This window comes from Rhinatrema bivittatum, chromosome 7 (assembly GCF_901001135.1).
Source record: "Rhinatrema bivittatum chromosome 7, aRhiBiv1.1, whole genome shotgun sequence".
Classification (NCBI taxonomy): Eukaryota; Metazoa; Chordata; class Amphibia; order Gymnophiona; family Rhinatrematidae; genus Rhinatrema; species Rhinatrema bivittatum.
Genome location: NC_042621.1, coordinates 3,089,385 through 3,107,415, shown reverse-complemented (window position 1 = coordinate 3,107,415; position 18,031 = coordinate 3,089,385). Strand labels below are relative to the sequence as shown.

Sequence of the window (18,031 nt, the reverse complement as noted above, 5' to 3'; positions counted from 1 at the left end):
CAAAAGAGAAGGCCATTTCCCCCCCCCCCCCCCTTGTTTGGAAACTGAATAAATTATACAGGTAATTATTTATTAATTCTAACCACTGTCAACACACTTGGCAGCTGTACAGCTGGATGGCAGGGGGAAGGGGAGGTGGAATTCAGCACACAAGCAATGCAATCTGGTACAAGGCAAGGCTGCACAAAGCAGTGAGGCAAGGCGAGGGGTAACAGGGGGAAAACCCGTGTATTACACAGCCAGGAAATTAAAAAGCTTGATGCAAGAAAACCAGACGTCGTGTTAATAGAGAAAAACACAAGAATGGATGGCACTGCTGATAGAAGTGTCCGTTCCTTACAACATATGGAGAGAAAATGTGGCCGAAAGATACAGAAATAGTCCCAGCTGTAATGGGCACCGCAGACCTGATCTGAAAGAACTCCAGAAACATCTTGACATAAAAAGCCAATTTTGTAAACTCAGTACAGATTAGTACTCCCTAGACACAGTGAAGGAGTTTGCTAAAGCACCCATGGAGCTGGCACCTCTGCATCTTGGTATATATATTGACCACATACATTACATCTTATGAGCTCCAGAGCACTCTTTGCTGCAGCGCAAGGATTAAGGCAAGCACTGGCAGTACATTTGAAAGACTGAGGTTATATTCAACATACTCTGCCTTACAAGTGAGCTTCATATCTGCATGGTGTGCACAAAACAAAAATCGACAAAACATCTCAGTAAGTTTCAGAAAATCAACCGAAAGAGAAAGCTAAACGGTCTTGCAACGACCAATCGATCACATAACATTTATGAATATTTTCTATATTACATCTGGTATCAGGAACATATGCATAAGCGGGTAATAATCTCGTTGTGTCTTGACCACAAAGGGCTACAGGCAATTCAGAGATCAAGGCACGAGTAACGTCATTTAGCAGACGAAAACCTTTTTTGAGATGCTGTGATCTATCCACCAATGTCGTAATAAAAAATGTTTAAACCCACAGATCTCATTTTAAGTGAAATAAAACTTAGCTTCAGTTTGTTCCAGTCTGTCGCACATCGATGAAAAACAGTGTAAACAATTCCGCTCCTATTGTCGGACACAAGTCATGAATGGTATTATTGCTGGGAGCAGGACTGTTATACACTGTTTTTCATCAATGTGCGACAGATTGGAACAAACTGAAGCTAAGTTTTATTTCACTTAAAATGAGACACCTGTGGGTTTAAACATTTTTTATTACGACATTGGAGGATAGATCACAGCATCTCAAAAAAGGTTTTGTCTGCTAAATGATGTTACTTGTGCCTTGATCTCTGAATTGCCTGTAGCCCTTTGTGGTCAAGACACAACGAGATTATTACCCGCATATGCATCTGTTCCTGATACCAGATTTAATATAGAAAATATTCATAAATGTTATGTGATCGATTGGTCATTGCTAGACTTTTTTCTCTTGCTTTCGGTTGATTTTCTGATGCACAAAACAAACCCATTTGGAGACACTGCCCCTGGAAAACACACTGACAATTGTCTTAGTGCAGTAAGAGAGGAGCTTTTTCATGAAAATAATGATGCTAAAATGTCTGTAGTAGGAATGGAGGCAGGGAGATGGTTCTTATCACATGGCATGTCTTCTTAATTGTATTTCTGTGCAGTTTTGTTTTGATGGTGTAAATCTGTGGACTTGATCTCAGATTCAGACCTACTTGCATCAATCTTTCACGTGGAATGTTAATGCAGGTCCCTCTAGATGTATTTCAGATCAGTGTATGTTTGGATTTAATCCTCGTGCTTTCACTTACCTGGAATGTCTTGCTCCATGTGTACTGTCCAGACTCCAGGGATTCTGATCGTACGCGTGAAATTTCCTGTGAACTGTGGTGTATGTGTGTGTGTGTTTTGCATCCAGGTAAGATGACCCAGCGGGCATTAGATAGCAAACCTGCATGAATTTGAGATGAATAGATTGCGGATCTGTGGAATATCAGATTTTTTTTTTTTTTTAAATAAATAAACTCTTAAGAACATTTCTCAAGATCACAGCAGAAATCCCACTAAGAGAGAATCCAGTGAACATTATAACTCAACAGGCCATACACAGGTGTTGAAAATCTGCCAGGATTCGGGGAATGTGGACTCTTGGGCCGAAGCGGGGTCGGTACTACCAGAGGGGTTGAGCCCCGCTGGTCCCCACCGTCGGCAGGCGGAGCCAGGTGAAGCAAAGGTCGCAGGCAGGCGGCTGGCAATGGTGTGGTCAGGAAACAGGAAGTCAGGGACAACCAACACCCCAGGGAGGAGATCAGTTGCCAAGATGAGTCCTGCCAGCCAGTGCTCGTCTTTCACATTGCTGCGACGGTGACATCAGACGGAGGGTCCGAAGAGGAGCGTGCGTCTAGGAGGCAGGAAGAGGGAAGCCGGCGGCATCCCCGCTGCGTACAGAGACCTCCCAGCAGCCGACCAGGCCGCGCCAACGGGGACAATGCCAGACGCGCTCTCCCTGTCCCACTGCGATGGGGAAGAGGGCAAGGCAGGCCGGTCACGGGGGCCGCGGCCGGCAGACGTAACAAAAGAGGTCAGCGTCAGCCCAGATTCACGGCATGCCTAAACTGGCTGGGAACAGGAAGGGTCTGGCATCAGATGGGCCACTCTGCACGTGCCGTTTCTTACCCGCTGCCTGTAAGCCCCCACTGCGTTTCCTTGTCAGATGCAGAATGCTGGGCAAGTGGCCCTTTAGTCTGGCCGAGTTTGGCAATTTTTATGTTCTTGGGTAACAAAAGGGCAGGTCCATTATACGCAGGGACAGCTCGAGAGAATCTGCTGCCTGAGGTGAGGGATGAGATGCCCCCACCACAGCCCCGCACGGGATGAATCTCCAAGAAGGGAGTCTCTATGCAGTCTGGCCATTTTAGTGTTTGAAATGTTAAAGAAGGGGTCAGAGTTCCCAGAGGAATGGCAGAGTGATGTTTCCAGGAAGCTGGCAAACCCACCATACTCCCAGGAACCCTAAGACCTGCCTCCCACCTTTCCCCAGCATTTCCCCCCTGGAGAAGTGGAAGATGGGTGAATGGTGGGGGTCTGTGTGTGGCGCACTCTCTCCGAGCCTTTGCAAGGGCATAAGGCAGACTTAAGCCCTGTACAGCCTTGTGCCCACACACCCCTGCCCTCACCACACACAAATGAAAAATTCTGCATTTATAATTACCAATTTCACATGAAAAAGAACATTCAAAATACAGACTTCTGAAGTAAAAATATCACAACAACATCTATATTATTTTTGCATGCATTTCTGTGGTGCCAACCAGAAAACCATGAAAAAAAGCAAAAAACACACTTGGAATGCATATGGTATTAGCTATTGTAATGCATGTTGAATGTGGGCTTTGACCTCAAAAAGCCATGAATAAACTGGATTACAGTTACAATACAGTAAGCTTTCCATACTAAAAAATAGCATTAATTCAAAAAGTATGAAAAGTCATATTGCAAATATTACAGCAGGCCCTAAACACCAGTACACTTCCTATTAGGAAAACAGAACAAGCCAGGCTGCTATAGATCTCTACGCAATCTTCACACTAGCAGGAAACCTCACCTCAGTCACATATTTATTTGTCTATTTACTTACAAACTTTGTAGTCCGCTAATCTGAAAATCTTAGTGGATAACAATAAATGCACATAATAAAATCAGCAAAATACAAAACAATCAAAAAATATCTAAAAGTACAGAACACAAAAAAATTAAATGTTACAAAAAATTACAAAGGCAGATTCCAAACAATAGATAAAGCAACATAGAAACTCACAATAAATCTGCAATGAATTTATTATAAACATGCAGAACACAGACAAACCCTCTCCCAGTACAGAATAAAGAGATCATAAAGCATAAACAAATGTAGACAAAAACTGAACTGGAACACACAAGCCAGTTTATATGCAGTGCAACAATAGCAAAATAGAAATACCATTCCTCATAAATCATCAAATAAAAAATAAAAAAATATAAAACCACTGATAATATTAAAACCATATTAATAAAAAGAATAAATGTTTCTAATCCAGTAATTACACCTCATATACAAATTATTAAAAAAAATTCCCAAACACCAATAAAATATTTCAAATTAGCAAACATTAAATAGCAAACAATAATTAAAACTACTAAGAATAAAAAAAATTCCTGCTTTTCATACCTAGGAACTTTTGATTTCTGGTCACCCTGAGATTTCTGTCGATTAGTGTTTGGGAAACAGGGGAGAGTGAGGGAACTTTCTCCTTCCTCTCTCTCACACAAGTTATTTCATAATCATACAGGCACTCACATACACATAGATGCTCTCTCAGACATTCACATGCTCTTATCCACAAACCCACTCTCACACTTGCTCTTTCTCACACACACACACACACACACATGCTCTCACACTTGCTCTTTCACACACACACATGCTCTCACATTTGCTCTTTCACACACACACACACACACACACACACAGATGCTCTCACACTCGCTCTTTCACACACACAACACATACCCTCTCATACATATGCATGCTCTGAAGCACACGCATAGATGATCTCTCTCACACACACGCAGATGCTCTCACAAACACAGATGCTCTCATACATAAACATACACTTGCTTTCACCCATACACATTAATGCTTTCACACATGCTTACACTGACACAGATGCTCTCTCTCTCGTGCAACCCATGCTCTAACACATATACACCCTTTCTGTTGTGGTGGTGAGAGGGATGAGCTCAGCAAGCAGATGGGGGCCTCTTATTTCCTCCTGCTGCTGGCGGACCGTGCTCCACCGGTGGCCACGAAGCCTTTTCTCTTCCTCCTGCCCAGGCCTGGTGCTTGCAGTTTGGGGAGTGGGGGCAGGGACGGACCAAAAAAGAAAGAAGAGGGCTGCCTGTGGACCCTGGGTAAAGGGTTCTAACCTCCACCCTACTTGCCCTAGGACAGGCACACCTCCTTATCCAGGATAAAGGGTTCTAGACCCCCAGGACATACACATACACATACGTGCACACACACACACCCCCAACTCCCCTTATCAGAGGTAAAGGATTCCAACCCCTCTAGGACACTCAAATTCTCCCCAGATTCTGTGTAAACTCCTTCTCCCACCACTTGCCCCAGCACACACACCCCCCTTATCTGGGTAAAGGGCTCCAACCCCCCTGGAGATACACACACACACACACACAGACTCCCTTTTTCCCTTCCTCCCACGCACACACACAAACACTTCCCTTATGCCGGGGACAGAGTTCCAACCCCTCCAACCGGAACACGCATACACTCCTCTTCTCCAAGGAGAGTTCAAATCCCCACACGCTCACACCCCTCTCCCCGGGAACACAGCTTCACCCTCTCCAGCCGGGCCACATTTCTCTTCCCCAGGGTGGAAAAGGGTAGATGGAGAGAGAATCGGTGGGGGCAGAAGGGTAGGTTTCTAGGCTCCAGCCACCTCCCTGAGAAATGCAGTTCCTCACCTCCGAGTGCTCTCACCTCTACGAGCTCGCTCCCCTGCACCTCCTCCGCCCGCAGCACCTGCAAAGCTGGCACTGGGTACTTTCTGCCCCGCCCCTTGCACCGCTTCCACCCTCCTCCATTGGCTGTTTCCGAACAGATCTCCTATCTCATTGGATTCCACGCACAGTTCCCAGCCCACTCAGACACGCACCTTGTATGCTGAGTTTGAGGCTTCCCACTGTAATTGTCAACCACTCATCACAAAAGTCTGAATTCTTTTCCAGATTCCCTGTACGTACCCGGATCAGTCCAGACTGCTGGGTTTTGCCTCCCTTCCAGCAGATGGAGACAGAGAAAAACTTTGAGGGTGCTCTCTCTTAACCTGGTGAGCCACCTGCTGCTCCTCAGTATTTCTCTGTCTCCAGCAGATGGAGGTGGTGCAAAACCTGCGCTTCTGATCCAAGCAAAAAAAAAAAAAAGGGAGTTTATCTCATCTTGGGAGTCTCCCAGGGGGTTGTGAGGTCCTGGTGGGACAAAAGCATTTGGATGAGCAGGGGTTGGGAACCCCGATCTTTGTCCATGAGTCTGCCAGTGGGGTGATAGCTGGTGGTCCAGCTCCCTCCCTCCTCCTATGCTCCTCTTCCTTAGCCTCTGCCAGCCTCCTCAGGAAAGTATATTTAATTTTTTTTTGTCTCTGTCCAAAGTTTAAAAATAAAAATAAAAAATAATAAGATTTAGAAATTTCTGTGTGAGGAGGATCTTGGGCTCTTCCTCGGCGGCAGGCAGTGCAGGAGCTATTTCAAGCCCGGGAGCTCGGGCATCTCTGTTATTTTTTATCTCTTTCCCATGCCAGCAGGCAGCTGCCCCACAGCGTTTTTTTCTTTCAGTCAAGCCGCGCATGAGCCGGTGCTCTCGCTACAGCGTTCGGCTCTCCAGCCGAGCAATGTCGGGGGTTTGTAGCGGCGGGCAGTTCCGGCGGGACCGCGGCGGCAAATCTACAGCAGCGCAGCACTGGGAAGCTGCTCGCTGCATGGGAGACCCCGATTGATCCATTCCCACATAGCACGGGAGCAGTGGCCATTTTGGGCGCTTTTCGCACCACGGAGGGAAGAGCACTGGGAGGAGGGAATCTCCCTCCGGCCCTCTCCCAGGCCGATTCCAGCTCCATGGCGGCCCGAGGAGCCGTGGGGGACTCCCCTGATGTGGATCCTGACCTTTAGAGGGTACTTCTGCGGGGCCTTTCTCCACAGTTTATACTATTGATGCACCAGGCCTTCCTGGCCAGCAATGCAGAAAAAAGGGGGCCCTGTCCTCTGCAGGAGCCTGTCGGTCCACGGAGAAAGGTGCCTAGAAGGGAGGAAACGCCGGTGGCAATGAGGATTCATCGAGTACAGTCCCCGGTGGCATAGGGGTCCACCCGGGAGACCTCTTCCGATGATTCTGACCAGGGGGAGAAACCAATGGTCCCCACTCCTCCCCTGGATGTTCTGGACATTGGCGCCGTGTCGGACCAGATCCCTCCGGTGGAGGGGGACAACCCTAAGGTGGTCCGCTTATTTCAGAATTGGCGCCTTTGATTCCCCATGTCCTTGTGGAGCTGGGCATCACGGACTCTCCCTCGGAACCAAGTCCAGACACGGTGGATCCTGTCCTCGCGGGCTTGCGCAGTCCGGCTAGAACTTTCCCCCTGCACGCTATGCTGAGGCAGATGATACTCCGGGAGTGGAATTCCCTGGAGATAGGCCTCAAGGTCAGCAGGGCTATTGACAAGTTGTATCCGTTGCCTGAGGATATGTTGGAGCTGCTGCGGAGTCCTAAGGTGAATGCTTCAGTCTCCGTGGTTACTAAGCGGATGACCATTCCTGTAGCAGGGGCAGCGGCTTTGAAGGATTTGCAGGATTGCAAATTGGAAGGTTACCTCAAGAGGATTTTTGAAGTGTCTGCCCTGGGCATTCGTGCTGCGGTCTGCAGCAGCTACATGCTCTGGGTGAGCCTGTGCTGGGCACAACAATTGCAGAGTGCCAAAGATCTAGCACCTTCGGAGGCGAAGCAAGCTGAACGTTTGGAGGCCAAGGTGGCATATGGGTCGGATGTACTTTATGACCTACTTCGCAGTTCATCACAAACTATGGTGTTGGCAGTGTCAGCCCGGAAGCTTCTGTGGCTGCGGAATTGGTCTGCAGATGTATCTTCTAAAGCCCAGTTGGGGGCTCTTCCTTTTAAGGGCAGGCTCCTGTTTGGAGAAGACCTGGAGCAGCTGATCAAGAATTTGGGCAAAAATAAGGTCCACAAGCTGCTGGAGGATAGGCCGAAAGACTAGAAAGCCATCTTCTTCACCCACTTTCCAATTCGGGGTCAGAGGCATTTTCGTCAGAGCAGGACTTAGAACACAGGCAACAAACCTCGGCGAGGTTCCAGTCTTGGCCCCAGCCTACATGGACATCGCACGCCCCGGCACAGAGCCAGACAGGGCACCTCGGGGGTCAAGTCCACTCTATGAATCGAGGCCAGCCCACTCCGCCGATCTTATGACAGAGGGGTGGCCGTCTCTCTTTCTCCAGGAGTAGGTCCATATCACGTCAGACTACGTTAGAATTTGCTCGTCCACTTCAAAGCCTTTTTCTGGTGTCCCCTTGCAGGTCCCCAGCAAAAGAGTTGATCATTCACCAAACCCTGTGTCGTCTCCAGAGTCTGGGGGCTACCATACCGGTTCCTCAAGCGGAGTGGGCGGAAGGGATGTTATTCCATCTCTTTCGTCGTCCACAAGAAGAAAGGAACTTTTCGGCCCATCCTGGATTTGAATGTAGCCCTCAAGGTACCTTGTTTCTGCATGGAGACACTCCGGTTGGTCATTGCAGCTGTGCGAAAGAGCGAATACCTGGCATCTTTAGACCTGACAGAAGCCTATCTACACATAGGCATTCGACGGGACCATCAGAAGTTCCTCAGATTTATGGTCCTCAGACAGCATTTCCAGTTTTGTGCCCTGCCATTTGGCTTTGCCAAAGCTTCGTGGACTTTCACCAAAGTAATGGTAGTGGTGGTGGCGTCCTTAAGGAAGGAGGGAGTGCTGGTGCAACCCTATCTGGACGACTGGCTCATTCGGGCGAAATCAGCGGCCCTTTGCTCGCAAGCTGTGGAGATGGTGTTAAGCTGCCTGCGCTCCTTGGGTTGGGTGGTCAACCTCGCCAAGAGTCATCTTGTCCCCTCCCAGGTCCTGGAATTTTTGGGAACCCGTTTCAACACTCAAGTGGGCAAGGTCTTCCTTTCTGGGGACAGAATCATCAAATTGCATGGTCAAGTGCAGTCCCTGTTGCGAGCCTCCATGCCCAGAGTCTGGGATTACTTGCAGGTCCTTGGTTCCATGGCATCAACCTTGGAGTTGGTTCCGTGGGCCTTTGCACATATGAGGCCTCTCAAGTGGCTTTATTGTCCTGTTGGAATCTGATGTCAAAGGAGTTCTATCTCCTGTTGCCACTTAAGGACTTTGCCAGGTCCAGTCTGTCATGGTGGCTGGTGCAGCAGCATTTGGAGCATGGCGTGGATCTGGAAATACTCCGGTGGATGGTGGTGATGACCGATGCCAGCCTCTCCGGCTGGGAAGCAGTGTGTCAGGATCGGGTGGTGTAGGGCCAGTGGTCTCTGGAGAAGTCGTCATGGTCGATCAATCGTCTTGAGACACGGGCCGTTCACTTGGCTCTGAGAGTTTCCTCCCCCTTCTGTGCTCCCAGGCAATTCGAGTTCTGTCGGACAATGCAACAAGTGGCCTATATCAAACGGCAAGGTGGAAAAAGAAGTCGCCCTGTAGCTCTCGAAGCGGATCTGTTGATGTCCTGGGCAGAGCGCCATCTAGAGATGTTGGCGGCGATGCACATTGCGGGGGCAACCAACATACAAGTGGACTTCCTCAGTCGCCACCAGCTAGACCCGGGGGAATGGGAGCTGTCCGATGATGCCATGTGGCTGATATCTTGCCGGTGGGGCAAGCCTCATGTGGATCTCATGGCAACCCACGCAAATATCAAGGCGTCGCTCTTCTTCAGTCGCAGGAGAGATCACGGCACGGAAGGAGTCGATGCTCTGGTGTTTCCCTGGCTGCATGATGTACTACTTTATGTATTCCCTCCGTGGCCACTGGTGGGAAAGGTGATCAGGAGGATCGAACTTCACCCGGGCCGAGTCATTCTCATAGTAGCCATGCCGTCCATGGTTCGCGGATCTTGTGAACCTGTGTGTGGAGGGACCTCTACGGTTGAGTCATCTCCTGAAACGTCTTCAATAAGGTCCCATATTTTTTGATCAGGCAGCTCACTTTTGTCTTGCGGCCTGGCTTTTGAAAGGCGTAGGTTGCGGAAGAAAGGATATCAGGATGAAGTGATCTCTACTCTACTCTACTAAGAGCTCAGAAGGCTTCTACCTCCCTGGCCTATGTTCTTGTTTGGAAGATCTTTGAGTCCTGGTGTGAGCCTAGGGAGGGGGGGATCCTCGGAAAGCCTCGGTTCCCTTGGTCCTTTCCTTCTTGCAAGACGGGCTTCAGAAAGGGTTTTCTTTTAATTCCCTCAAAGCCCAGATCTCTGCTTTGGGCTGCCTGCGGGGCCAGATCAAGGGCTCTTCTCTCGCAGCTCATCCTGACGTTACATGGTTTCTTTGCAGAATAAAGCATCTGCAACCGCCGACCCAACTGCCATGCCCCTCCTGGAACTTGAAGTTGGTTCTCCAGGCTTTGTGTGAAGCACCCTTCGAGCCTATTAAGAGGGCTACCTAGAAGGACCTCACATTGAAGGTAGTGTTTCTGGTGGCAATCTGTTCGGCCAGGAGGGTGCCGGAGATTCAGGCCTTATTCTGTAGGGAACCTTTCCTGCACATCTCGGACTCCGGAGTTTCGCTTCGAGCGGTCCCATCCTTTTTGACAAAAGTGGTATCTGCTTTTCATCTGAATCAATCGGTGGAGCTTCTGGTTTTTACGGATGTGGAGTTGAAGGATCCTCATTCTAAAGAGTTGAAGCGTATGGATGTCAGATGGGCTTTGCTGCACTATTTGGAGGCTACCAATGGATTCCATTTATCAGATCATCTTTTTGTTTTATGGCATGGCGCAAAGAAAAGACAAAAGGCGTCTACAGCCTCTATTGCTCGTTGGTTAAAGGAAGCCATTGCATCAACATATATCGGTCATGGTTGCTCAGTTCCAGACAGGCTGAAAGTTCATTCTACTCAAGCACAAGCGGCCTCCTGGGCGGAATGCCAACTGGTCTGCCCGCAGGAAATCTGCAGGGAAGCTACCTGGAAGTCTTTGCACACGTTTGCTCAACAATACCGTTTGAATGTCCAGCCTACAATTTTGGGGCCAGTGTCATTCGAGAGGGACTCTCGCAGTCCCACCCTGTTTAGAAGAAGCTTGGGTACATCCCAGCAGTCTGGATTTATCTGGGTATGGACAGGGAAAGGAAAATTGGTTCTTACCTGCTAATTTTCATTCCTGTAGTACCACAGATCAGTCCAGATGCCCGCCCACTGTGGGGTTGAAGGGTGTAGAAGAATCCGCTCGAACTGTTCTATGTTTTCTAGTCTTTCCTGAAGAGTGGTATAGGCCTTTCCTATCCGTTAAGGCTGTTCTTTGGTCTGTTATCAAAGTTCTGTGTTTTCACCCTCTGCTCATTAGGGGGATAAAAGTTAGGTTAATGCACAAGTGTTTTGTTCTACAAAGTTGTTTCTGCTTGGATATGAGTAAATACTAAGGAGTAGCAGGTGGCTCACCAGGTTAAGAGAGGGCGCTCTTGAAGTTTTTCTCTGTCTCCATCTGCTGGACTGATCCGTGGTACTACAGGAACGAAAATTAGCAGGCAAGAACCATTTTTCCTTTTACTGGAAATGTTTCTGCTTCTGGCAGGGTGAGGCGGCCGCTACAGGAGTTTTGAGGAGGGGGGGGCGCAGTTTTTGCCTCTTCCAAAGTTTGCCGCCTGAAGCGGCCGCCTCACCCCCACCTCACTATAGAACCGCCCCTGATTATACGTACGGGAACCTGGAGGCCTATATTCGTTTCCTGCTACTGTTGCATAGTTCACGCTCCTCCGGACTTCTGCTTTGTTTGATTTGGTTTTATTTCTTGGGGACAGGAGAGGAGAGTAACGGGGGGGGGGGGACGATACATTTCACCAGCAGAATCTGCTAAGCGGCGATCACTTAAACGTAAACGAGCATCTGGAGCCACTTTTGCCATAAGGCTTGAGTGTGAGTCTGCAAGAGGAAACTGCTCCTGAAAGCCGTGACATGTGAATGTGAGGAGGAAGAGGCGTGCACCGCAGGCACAGCCATTAATCTCCTCCTGAAAGGTACAAGTGGTATTTTGAATAGTAATTTGCCAAAGGAGCCCATGCATAAATTACACGATTCATCATGCTCTGTCTAACATGGGAAACAACAGGACGAATGAGATCCCTGATTTTGCTATTTTTGCTTGCACCGCTCCTCACCCGGAGATATTTCTTTTGATTCCTATTATTGTAGTGCATATTCAAATGCTGACAGTGATGGACCTCTTTAATTAATAAAAAAAAAAAAAAAGCTCGGTTGTGTCTCCTGCAAGGAGCTGGGTGTTGTATCCTTTTTAATGTATTTCCTTTTGTGAATGGGAGAGGGGGAAGCAGGAGAAAATCCTGCTTCTCCTCCTTACACACCTTGTGACCCTGGGAAAGCCAATGTCTCTCCCATTGCTTTAAGGACCCCCTTAGATTGTAAGCTCTTTGGGACATGGACAAGTTGTACCTGGATGTAATTTATTGTAGCCAGGGCACTATAGAAATGCCAGGTCCTTACCAAAGGCACGGTGTATGTATAAAGTGTGTACTGGGTGTGTAAAAGTTCATTTCAGTTTATTATTTGTAAACCACATTTCCTATGTTTAGTGCGGTAAAGGCATAGCGGGCAAAAAAAAAAAAAAAAGTGGTGCAAATTATAATTCAATAACACTGCATAATAAAAGAGCATATAAAAAATGCCTATTACAAGAAATGCAATTAAAACAACTAAACTGCCAGAAAAAAAATACACAACATGACAAACTAATAATAAAAACAGGAAAAGTATCACACAAAACAACACAGCCAACATACAAAACACAATATAAAGCAATGCAACTAGAACATGCAGATAGATTAAAAGAGTCTAAGTACAAAATAATCCCATTATCTGTCCTTCCGGGGGGGGGGGGGGGGGGGGGGGGGGGGAGTTTTCTTGCGTCCTGGGAGGGCTGTGGGAGTTCTTTGAGAAGCAGTTGTTCTGAATGGCAGGAGTTTTGGGAGAGGCCGCGTGGGTTCTTGCCTGCTCCTTAGAGACATTCCCCGTCTTCTCCCTTTTTCCAGCGGGTGTGCAGGTGGCTTTTCACACAGAATAAGTAGGTCTCTTCCTGGGGACGTTCCAACTCATCTTTAGCACTGGAAGAGTTTGGTTTTTTTTTTCATTTTCTCACAAAGGGAAGAACACTCAGCCCTTTGCAAATCTTTTTGGTGGCCAAGGATTTTTAGTAGTGTGCAAGAAATCCACAGCTGTGGGGTTTGTATGCTTATATTTGAGGGGAGCAGGAGAATTCTGTGACTGCAGCCTTTGGAAGGTGCCCATCTCAAGGGGAGGAGAGCAGAGTCGTCTCAGGAAGGCTACAGCTCTTACAGATTCAAGGAAGAATTTGTACCAACGTACCCTCTAATTTTGTGTGGGCTGTGCATGCAGAAAGGTTCTCTGAAACACCTTTCGTCTTCCTTTTCTTGGGCATGCTGTGTTTTCCTGCCTGCATTTGTAGCACCACCTGCATGCAGTGGTAACAGAGGAGCCCGCATTGATTTTGGGAAAAGTCCTGGAAACAAAGGAGGCCAAACGGACACCTGCAATTTGCACTGCTGATCTGTATTGTGTAGTTTTGCGGAGCTGTGTATTTATTATTTTATTTATTTAGTTGCTTACTCTGGAACAAAAGCTGATCAAGAAATTTGTTAAATGAATCCAACAAAAAGGTAGCACCTGATATTTTCTTGTTGTTTTTATTTGTTAACCTGTCTTTCTGTGGACTAACACGACAGCCAAACTACTTTTATTTAAAGGCTGGACAGGGGCAACCACAGACCCACACGGCACCCAGGCACCCACTCAGAGACTCAACAGAAAAGTATGACAAAGGGTCACAGGTCGCCGAGAAGGCACCAAACATTAAATCTCCCCTTTCCAGAACTTTTTCAAGCAGACTTTCCCCGCCGTAGTGCAGCTACTGCCCCTTCCCCTCCCTTCTCTCGGCGCATGCAAAGCGCAGTTTCATCTGTTCCCGCCAGGGCAGGGACCGGGAAATGGAAAGAGTGGCTTTGCACGCGTAGCCTACGGGTCACTCGCGCCACACTGGGCCCGGTTTTGCTGAAGAGCGCACGAGTGATCGTTTTTATACCCGCATGAGTCTCGCAAACGCAACACAGAAAGTTGTGTAGGGACTTGCGAGATTTTAGTGAATTGGCCCCTGAATCTCTTTCAGGCACTTGAAGCTGGGGGAAAACAAGCCACTTGCCACCTCCCTCCGGATATCTAAGCCATTAATGCAGCTCAGAAATCTGGCAGAACGGAGGCTAAGGTGAAACAGAGCTAGGGTAATACACTTCTGTCTTTGGTATCTCTGAATCTTTTTTAAGAACAGGAAATTTAAGGGTTGCCCTAACCATTGTATATTATGTTATATATTTATTTTGGAAAACAGCCTTTAGAAAGCCTTCCCCTTCTCTCTTTTTCCCATGTAAATCATTCCAAGTCTGCAAAAGAAAAAGGGTCAATGCATGTTAACTGCTGCAGTCTAATTTAGCAACTCCACTTAAGTGTGGCTGTCCTGTCCCCAAACACCAGGAAGGAGAGGAAACAGTCCCTGCACGCCAGAATGAAAGGGCTTAAAAGCTGTTTTCCTGTCTCCGCCACCAGCGCTCTGTCCGCTGCCTCCCGACATCCCACCGTGTCCCAGGAGCGCCCAGCTCGTGCCACCCCTGCCCCCACGGCCAGGGCCGGTGCAAGGGGATTAGGCGCCCTAGGCGAGCCTTCTCCCTTGCCCCCCCCCCCCCCCTCTTGTGCCGCCAGCCCCTGGTCTTGGCCCCGATTCCTACCCCATTCTCAATCACGCCCGCCGACTGTGTGGTTTTCTGGGTCGCGAGCAGGTTGGGCACTGCTCGCGACCCACCAAATATGGGCCGCGAGCAGTGCCCACCAAATATGGGCCGCGAGCAGTGCCCACCAAATATGGGCCGCGAGCAGTGCCCATATTTGGTGGGCACTGCTCGCGGCCAGTGGCGCACCAAGGGTCTCTGGTGCCCGGGGGCCAATGCATGTGTGAGCCTCTCCAGCACCCCCCCCTTAATCCTTCTTGTACTAATGCTTAAGGTCACAGAAAATCAGTGGCATCTCTAGACAGAAGAATTGGGGGGGGGGGGGGAGCCACAATGACATTTCTTCATCACCCCCACCTCTATAGCATGGATCCTGCTTTAAAACTGGTTATAAAAAAAGTGTTAATAAAAAAGTCCAAAGGGTCTTCTGCGTAATTTTAAAAAGCTGGCCAGTTTCACACTATAAAATTATGTTGATAGCCTCATTCAACTAATTCTACGTGGCTATGAGAGTGAAGTCTGGAATATATAGGAAGGGACAGAATGTCAATATAAATCCTGCACCTCCAGTTCTGTAACTCTGTGCATCCACTGAAATTCCCCCAAACAATGGAGCTTGGATGTTTCCCTTACAGCTCATCATACTAAAAGATATTTTCAAATTCTGGTGTCACCTCACAGTAACAGCAGCACAAACACCTTCCACTGCCAGGCACATTGTGAACTAACACAAAACCCCACAAAAAAAGACACTCAAAATCTATACTGCAATCCCATCATAACATAACAGTAATAACACCAAGGACTCAAACAACAAAAACCCTACCTGTGAATAAGCAAGGGTAAGTATTACACTGGGTCCTAGAATACCAATACACCACCTACTGAGGAAACAAAACAAACCCGATTGCTATAGATCCCTATGCTAGCAGAATCTCTCATCATGGTCACACACACAGAGCAGAGACAGACCCTCACCAAATACAGAACACAAAATTAAGGAGCACAAATTAAAAAAAACTGAAATGGAAACCCCAAGAAGCCAGACTCTGTGTATTAACAATGGAAAAACAGAGCCACCATTCCTCATAAAACTATAAAATCAAGAAACATGAAGCATCAGTTATAATAGTAAAACCATACTAATAAAAGAATATTTTAAAACTACTGATAAATAGAATTTCTATTAATTAAAATCATATACATTTTTTACAATTTCCCAAACACCAATAAAATATTTCAAAACAGCAAATATATCAAATAACACCCACTAATTAAAACTAATAAGGATTTTAAAAAGCCCCTGCTGTCCATACGTGGGAGCTCTTGATTTTGTCACCCTGATATTGTCAAGGATTAGGAGGTTATTCTCTCTCTCTCCACATACTCACATGTCCATTCTCTCTCACACATACACTGTCACATACATACACATTCATGCTCTTATACCCACCATAACCTCTCGCTCTCACAGACACTGACACACTCTCAGGTGTAAGACACTCTCTCCCCCAACACACACTCCCCCCAACACACTCTTACTCCCCTGTATTTTCTCATACACACTCATGCTCTCACTCTCACTGACTCCCTCACATACACACAAACACAGCACACACACCCAGGCAAGCTCCCAATCATTCTCATACAAACACACACACACAGGCAAGCTCCCAGTCATTCTCACACTGACCCCAAGGCAGGCTCCCATTCATTTTCACACCACTCCCTCCCCATTCCCCAGGCTTGCACACATTCATTCTCACACACACAATTCATTCACACACACACATGCACCACACACAGGCAGGCACCTATTCTCACACATACAAACCCCAGGAAGACACCCATTCATTCTCATACACACACACCCTCAGGCAGGCACCCATGCATTCACACACATACACCCCCAGGCAGACTCCCATTCATACACATGCACACACTAAAGGCAGACCCCCTCTCTTTTGCCAGCAATCTCGGAGCCTCTCTCATTCCTCTGCTGCCACTGTCACTGCGGCCGCATGGCTATTGGGGAGGTGCTGATTGCTGCTATTGGCACTGAAGCCCATTCTGCTGCCTCCTCTGTGCAGGCCCCGTGGGCTTCCACTTCCTCCATGTTGATCTCGTACATTGTGAGATCTGCATAGAGAAAGTGCTATTGTTGCTCATTCCCAAAGATTACATGTGCCAATCACTAAAAAGTAATTTATTTTTTTTTACTTTGCTGTCGTATCTTAGTTTTCTAATTGGTTGGTCACATGATTTTTTTTCCACCTTTCCTTTCTTATTTTTTTTGCCAATTCCTTTTATATTGTCTTTTTTTCTATTTCTTTTCTCTCCATCATCTTCCCTCAAACACATAGTCAGGTTCTCATTCTCACATGCTTTCTCTCTCTCACACACACACAGGCTCTCACTCTCACATGCTCTCTCTCATACAATCATTCATACACACAGTCTCTCACTGTCACATGCTGTCTGACTCCCACACACAGAGGCTCTCACATGCTGTCTCTGCAAACATTCAGGTCCTCACTCCCACACACAGTCTCTCAACTCATCTCATACACGCACGCACGCACGCACACACACTCTACAGACCCTCAGCCTCTCTCTCACCTCTGGGCCTCCTCTTCACGGGTCGCCACAGGATGGACTCTGCAGCGGCCCTGGTCTTCTCGGGCCACCCGCAATGTGGGATTCGCGGCAGCCCGTAAGCGCTGCTCCTCTTCTGGCATGCGGCTGATGCTCCTCCTCTTTTGGGCACGCAGCTGATGCTCCTCCTCCTTCCTGCTCGCGCGGCTCCGGCAACATTTTTCTTCCAGGGCCGCGGGGGCAGGAAGGAGGTGGACTACTTGCAGGCTTAGACGCGACCTTTTTCTTCGGGCCATGGTGACGTGAGGTCCAACACGGCCCTGCCGATCTTCGGCGGCCGTATGAGCCTTCTTGTCGGCCACCAGAGGCTCGGCGCCCCCTAATGCTAGGCACCCTAGGCGATCGCCTAGTTCGCCTAGTGCTTCCACCAGCCCTGCCCACGGCGGCAGCCCTGAGTCACAGCCCGTGCGGGTTCTACTTACCGAGCACCCTGGAGGTGGCAGGAGAGCAGCCGGGGGGAGCTCCTTCCCAGCAGCCGGAGAAAACATATCTCGCGCTAGGACTCTGTCTCCATCCCCAACAGATTCTTCTTTCATATTTGCTCTCGCCGGTGATCTACAGAACTGATCCCTGCAGGGATTCTCACAAGAAGGCCGCAAGGAGCTGGGGACAAGAGGCAGATACAAATGATTAGACGGCCTTCTCCAGTTTTTGGCAGCTTAGATGTCGCTGTAGAGTAGCAAATGCGCCCCCCTCTCCTTTGCTACCCCAACTTTGGCTGGCACCTCTAATCCACTGTGGCTCCTACTTCTAGTTTATGTC

The 18,031-nt window shown here is 48.2% G+C and overlaps 1 long non-coding RNA gene across 1 annotated transcript in view; it reads right to left on the bottom strand.

Annotated features, from left to right (window-relative positions):
- Positions 1-17,806, bottom strand: part of LOC115094956 — a 74,014-nt gene extending 56,208 nt beyond the window's left edge. The window contains exon 1 of the long non-coding RNA XR_003857644.1: positions 17,692-17,806. This is a non-coding gene — a long non-coding RNA (uncharacterized LOC115094956). The remainder of the gene's footprint in view (positions 1-17,691) is intronic.
- Between the last annotated feature and the right edge of the window lie 225 nt (positions 17,807-18,031).